Raw genomic sequence first — 7405 nt, 5'->3', positions numbered from 1 at the left:
TGAGCGTCACTGACGTCACTATCAATCAATGGACGTGGAAGACCTTGAACATATGTCACAATCAAAATTCGAAGAACGAGGATAAGCTAGTAAAGTAATCCAGACAATCGCAGATATTATATCCGGCATATCAAAGCAGGGAAGCGTGATTACGATTACAGATAATTCTTAACTGTGACATTGGCCTTGTCATGATATTTAAAAGTAGTAACAAGTAAGAAACTAGTAATTTTTGTATTATAAGTATAGTAGCTATTATAGAAGTATTTTTCATTTTGATACGAATATAACCAATACAAATATATACCTTTATGACGCATGATTTTTAGAAGTATTGTTGTTTTTTTTGGTATAAGATATTTATATGGGCTGCCGACAAGCAGATCTTAAGATTCGAATTCCAGGTTAAATAACAGTGTATAAAGTATATAATAGCTATGAATTACGATTATCTAAGAAAGCTTTTAAATTATAATATAAAAACGGAAATAGTTTTATTTTATTGTCTAATATTTGCGTAAACATAGAAATCACTATCTAAGAAAGACTTGAAATGTCACTATAGTAAACTCTTCATTCTTTAAGTAGTAATTTAAGCTCACTTCAAACTGGTGCCCAGTTTTATTACTAGCTACTTAGTGATTAGTGCAGTGAAAGATAAATAATATGACTACGGGTTCACTCGCTCTAATGAACTCATATGACTTTATCCAAATCTCGTATAATTTTTTCTGGGAAAAGATGGTTTCGAGTTTTAAAAATAGTCCTAAATAAAACCCTACCGTTTCCATTCTCATTCACTTTCTTTATGACTTGCATAGCATCCATGAACTAGGTTGACTAGATGCGTTACTGCCTAACTTTTCGAAAATAAAAGGCATGGGTGTGTATGATATGTTATCACCTAATTATAATAAAGTTGCGACGCGTGTGGTAACTGTATCGTGAATGTGCACAATTTTATTAACAGAGCGGCCTATTAACGTAGTCACCTACATACAATACATAACGATATCACAGTTTATTTTCCAAATAATGGGGTTTATCATTTGCCAATGGTTAGACTCTTACACGGTGATTTGCAAGAGCTTTGTGTGTTCTGGGAAGCAATGTTTTGTTTATGTTGTTTTCAATGATACGATTTCGAAGGTTTTTTGATTAGATTACGTTTGATCCGTGTCGTTAGATGAGGATGAGGAAAATACTATTAGATACAATTTTTTCCTATGAAGTATGAATAGAACTTCCTTATGTAAAGAGTGAAACACTTGAAACGTATTTGTGTAGCTGTGACAATAGATTACAATTAGATGTTACAATAAACAAGTCTTCCTGGATCTATCTGTATGTAGAATATCTACGTTAAAAATATCGAAGAACTTCTTTCGATTTTATTGTAATGATTGTCATCATTGTTTGAGGAATTTAATAATTACCACTTACGAGTTATAATTATTGTATATGTGTCGACGCTAGAGGCAATAATACGTAGGCGACAATCAGCATTTTTTATAAGTTAAGCGATTTATTGTTTCTGATTTTAATAAAAAAATTCAAAACTGTTACTTTATAACGTTCAATCATATAAGGATTATCCTAGAGATACAACATATACTTAGATAAAACGGATTAGAAAAGTCTTGGAATTACATTATTCGTACTTAACTCATTTTTGGTATATTTAACGCTTAGATATTGCCTTTCAAGCGTCGATGTAGTAGTAGTATGTAGATACATACATACATACGCCTTTATCCCCGAAGGATTATACAACAGCGCAACATTTCATCGAGATTATAAGTACGATATTATATTATTAATACGACAGGGAAATGCCACAAGTTTATATTGCTTGACCAGATAATTGAATCAAGATACTAATTGTTTATAGCGCTAGTACCAATGAATACCGTTATAATTCGCTATTAGGGACAACATATAGAAGTCTAGGGAGCTTTTTCTGTTAAAGAAATATATAGAATGGTGACGGGCTTCCTCATTCATTATATTTATGTCCATTCTAGTCGGTAGCGCCATCTTTTGGCACAGTGTTACACTTTTTTCATCGGAAATACGCTGTTAGCATGACTAAGGGCCGGTGCACATATGATGAAACGCAGCGCAGAGTATGTTTGCGAAGTTTTCTTAACGTGTGACACATTAGACAAATTTGTACTGAAGAATGCGCGCTAATCCTTGAGTCTACACGCGGATGCGCAAGTATGCGCGAATATGCGCTAGACTGGGTATATTGACATACTGTCGTCATACGGTTTGCAATTTTTTGGGTGTCCGAACGAGTACCTACCTATAATATTCGTGCTTAATAGGATAGATTGGGAGGCGTTGTTCACTACACGAAACTATTGTATAATAATAATGAGTGTTAACAAAATAGCAGTTCCCGCCTACGCCGCACGAGCTTCGTTTCAGCGGACCCGGCGACCGAAAGCAGATGCGCGCGGAGTAGCGCGCATGCTCGCGCAGTCGTACCTCATACATTTCGCATGTAGTCGCTTCGATGCTCTTTACGAATTTATTGTTGCGTTAATTAATTTTGAATATTATTTCAATAAAGACAATGTCGATAATAGTTTAATAGAAAAAAATCTGTGCGCTGCGCTATGCCGGCCCTAAAACAGGTCCCCTATGTTTAAAAGACGAATATCTTTTTTGTATTTTTTAAAATAATATTAGAATTAGTTTTAGAGTCTGGCCAACGAATAGTGGCCCAGAAAGTATGGCGGTAAATTCAAAATAATATACCTTATAACCGTGTGTAAATATCAAGTGCCTAATGTTTTTATTTAAGATCGTTATGTTAAAAAATATTTTTTTAATAAAAATATAACTGTAAGATAAACTCATCTTTTTAATCTTCACTGGGTTATAAACTGTAGACTTTTTGAATTAGGCGCTTTATTTCTGTGACACGCCTTGGACACGACTCATGGCACTCTACCTCTAGATGCTTCTGGCTTGTATTTTGAGAACCGTCATATGAGCGTTTGAAAGGTTCACTCTGGCTCACTCTCAATATTAAGATAGTAAGTATTAATTCAAGAAAATACAACAAGCTATAATAAAAAATTGATTAAGTTTTTAATATAGCATAATCTACACAATAGTTTAAATATACTTATCTAAATTATATCTATATGTATATTAAGTCATGCCTGGAGAAAAAACTTTGTAACCATTTTAAAAAACATTGCGCGCACGGATTTGTGTATTCAAATAGAGTCGAGAAAAATAAAATACATGTATGATAGGTATGTGGTACAAAATATGTAAAATTTTACGGTCGTACTTCGACCTCTGCACGACCACTAGATAGTATAGATTATACATATAAATTTGTGGAATACATAGGGTATGAAGGGGCAACGAAGAAAATGTATTTCTAAATGTACCTATTTAGTTTTTGTGTGAAATAAAAAAAAAACTTAAATGTACCTAAGTACATCATCTGTTCTATCTATACTTTTACTATATAAAGTTGAAGAGTTTGTTTATTTGAACGCGCTTGTCCCAGGAATTACTTGTTCCAATTGAAAAATTCTTTTAGTGATGGATAGCACATATATCGAGGAACGCTATAGCCTATATAACATCACGTTTTGACCGAAAGGAGTGAATCATCATTAAAAAAAGTTGCAAAAACGGAAAAATGTATTCCTTTTCAGAGCTTTTGTTAATTCGCTGCGTGAACGGTTAAAGTTACGCAACAATTATGTATGACGAAATTGTTACTCTTAAACAGATGTAAAGTCATTAATATATATATAGATCTACACAAGTTATTACTATTAACATGTTTGATCTTGCACAATATTTTGCAATAATTTAAGTTTTTTTTATTGCTTTGAATGACGAGACGAGCTTGCCTTTCGCCTGAAGGTAAGCGATACGACCGCCCATAAATAGTAGAAACACTATCCAACACCTTTATTTTTAATTTATTTTTATTTTAATAAAATTAAGACGCAAAACAGATTACAATCAGAATTAAAGCTAATTATAAAATGTACAAGCATAAAAACTAGACTGTATTGAATTATTGTTTGGTATTCCATTACGCTCGCCATCTTGAGACATTAGATGTTAAGTTTTATTATATCCAGTAATTACACTGTTTATTATATTATATTATGTAGGTATTCTGTGTCTATAATAGAACCTACGTAGGTATTGGGTTATTATTAAACATGCATCGAGATGGGCGTTAGTTCCAAGAAGCGAAACCATGTTTAGTATTCGCAAAGTTTATTAGCTTATCAGTCACTGGTTATTGTGAATAATGAATCAGTATGGGCACCTTGACAGTGAACCATGTTATGTCAAGTGTGAGCGAGTCTAATTTATAGTTAGTACAAGCGTATGGTGTCTGTTAAATAATATTTTGGAAATCTCGCGAGAATAAAGTAAAATTGTAACATTTGAACACAGTGAAACGATATTGCGGGCTCTGTCTCATACTAAAGAACATGTTAGTGTAAGCTTAGAATTTAGTTTAATTGTTACCTTTTCGGGTAATAGTGTTGTACTAAGTTTAGTTTAGCAAGTTCTGGCAGCAATATGTTTCTCAAGAATTGCCAGCTGCGTTTACAGTAAGGGAAAATTCCAATAATCCTTGTCATGCGACGTGCTGCAAGCCCTTTAATAATTTGGAGAAGTCAGGTTGCCGTGATTGTTTACGTGGTAAGTAGCTTGCGGAAGATAACTTCTGCTAGTTTTTATGATAATCTAAGCCGCACTTTAAATAGTTTAGTCCTTTAATGTTCCATACACGTAAGTACTTATAGGTTATAAGATTTCAATAAAATAAAACGTTTAAACTTAACATAGGTGTCTATTCAATACATTAAAGGTTTGTAAAATGATTGATGATTAGTGTACACATCGACATTAAAATTCAATTAGTGTAGGATTTCATAGCTTATAAAAACAAACCGTAATAATAGTTGTAGTGCGATAATTTGCGAATCGATGCTCTTCGTTCCGTGTAAAGGCGCGAATTGCTATACCTACTTAGATATCTATAAAATATAAAAAAGTAATAAGTATGTTAATAGCTCAACGGTTTATTTATGCAGTGGCAATGTATTGCATTGCAATGTAATATATTCCTTTACATAATGTCTATACTAACTAAACTACTAGCATTGTGAATATTCACGTGCGAGGGAAAATAGGGATTCATTCTGTCAATTCCCAGACTTTACTCAGCATTATTTATATTTCCGCTATAATGATTGATGATCTTTTAAAGATTCTGGTTATAGTCTATAGGCTGTAGTAATTAGCACAGAAATTTCATTTTTCACAGAATCTGTATGAGTAAGTTACACCAGTACTTCCCCAGTATTTTATTGAAAAATTGGCCTCTATGCATTAGTTTAAAATCTACACTGTAAATATTGAACCTTGATTAATTTCAAGTTTAGATAAAACTCTGTTCGAGAGAGAGGTAACGGGTGCAAATTGACCGGAATCCCGTGAAACTATGAATAAAACAGGTGGATACTTTAAGGCGATACCTCAAGGTCCATTTTCATACATTTTGTTTCACCTTTAATCTGGGTAACTAAACAAGTATTGGCAAGTAAAGAATTTAAATTCACGTCTAGTTAGTGATTAGTTCTCGCAGTTGAAAGAAAAACGTAAAAATAATTAATAATCATGGATATTTCTGCCTTTAAAATTTCGTCATATTAAATTTTAAAGGCCGAAATATCCATGAGTATTAATTATTTTTACGTTTTTCTTTCAACTGCGAGAACTAATCACTAACTAGACGTGAATTTAAATTCTTTACTTGCCAATACTTGTTTAGTTACCCAGATTAAAGGTGAAACAAAATGTATGAAAATGGACCTTGAGGTATCGCCTTAAATAAGAACTTACCCGGTTGCCTCTTTGCAAGAAAAAGTAACAAGCTTCTTCGAACTTATAAAACAAAACCTCGATTTTCCATACATATTATAATTCTCTTGGACCTCGATCATAGCTTGTGTGAAGAGATTAAAATGTTTTAAGGTCCCGTGGAACCTTTACCATTTTTGAGAAGTTCCGAAAGTGTTGGAGGATTTTTCTCATATAAAATCGATTGGGATTATATAATGTTTCCCAGTATTACTTTTACCTATTCTTCATACTATGCATTGATAAAACTAGTTTTAGTAATCACCAAAATATTAGTATTGTAGCAGAAAGTAATTTTGCCCGAGGTAAGTAATACTTACAAATGAACATTGCTATTGGGGCATTCCACGTGAAGCGGGCACGAAAAAAAACTCGATGTCTCAGATTTTCGTAATATTTGATTATGTTATACCTGTATATGTCCTCGATCCAGATACAAAATATTATTAAAGTATAAAGCCTGGTAAGCGAGTTAAAGGACTTTTAAGTTTTGACTGGCCGGCTGGTACACGCCACTTCGAATCCAATTATCAAGTTTTTAAATGTTACAATAAAATAAATAAAGCAATGAAATAAATACTTCATTTATTGAGCTTTTTTTATTGTATTTTTGGAAATTGAAAAATGTTTTTTTCTTTGAAAAAATATGTTTGAAAGTTTCAAACTTGAATTTCACAAAGTTGGCATATTTATATTTTTTTTATTTTTTTTCTAAAAATAGCTACTATTGTATAGATAATCTCTGCGAAGTTTCATAATGGGCTGAGAAGTAGTTTAGGAGCTAGACCGATTACAGTGCCGAAGCGCGGCGGTCGCCAGAAAGAGCGAAGTAGTAAAAACTTTCAATTAAACTAAATACTTTCGATTAGACTATTTTATCATGTTTTGCATCGCTCTAACGATTCAATTACATCTAATTATAATATAAAAAATATATTTATATTACCGACGGTGCACAACAACATTTTAAAAAGATTTAATTGTATTAACTTGTTATATTTCAAACAGGATTGTGGTAAAGATGCAGAATTTCATTTTCGTGCCACTTCACATGGCAGAAGGGCAATTTGACGGTCTCAGTGGTAACCTAAAACGCCTGGAGACACAGGCTAGTTTACATAACGCATCAAACAAAAGCCTTCACGATACCCGACCGCTTATACATATAGGCTAGAACATCAATGCCACAAACTCATATTTATTATTACTACTACTATTTATTATTATTATTCATATATATTTTAATGTTTCAAACTTGTATTTCACAAAGTTGGCATATTTATATAATAACGTTTTTCTACTAAAATAGCCAATATTGTATATAGATTATCCTTGCCAAGTTTCAAATGTTGTTGTACACCGTCAGTAATATAAATATATTTTTTTATATTATATTCAGATGTAATTGAATCGTTAGAGCGATGCAAAACATGATAAAATAGTCTAATCGAAAGTATTTAGTTTAATTGAAAGTTTTTAC

This window comes from Manduca sexta, chromosome 14 (genome assembly GCF_014839805.1).
Source record: "Manduca sexta isolate Smith_Timp_Sample1 chromosome 14, JHU_Msex_v1.0, whole genome shotgun sequence".
In the NCBI taxonomy this organism is placed as follows: domain Eukaryota; kingdom Metazoa; phylum Arthropoda; class Insecta; order Lepidoptera; family Sphingidae; genus Manduca; species Manduca sexta.
The sequence above is the reverse complement of the archived record's forward strand: the minus strand, read 5'-3'. Positions refer to the sequence as shown.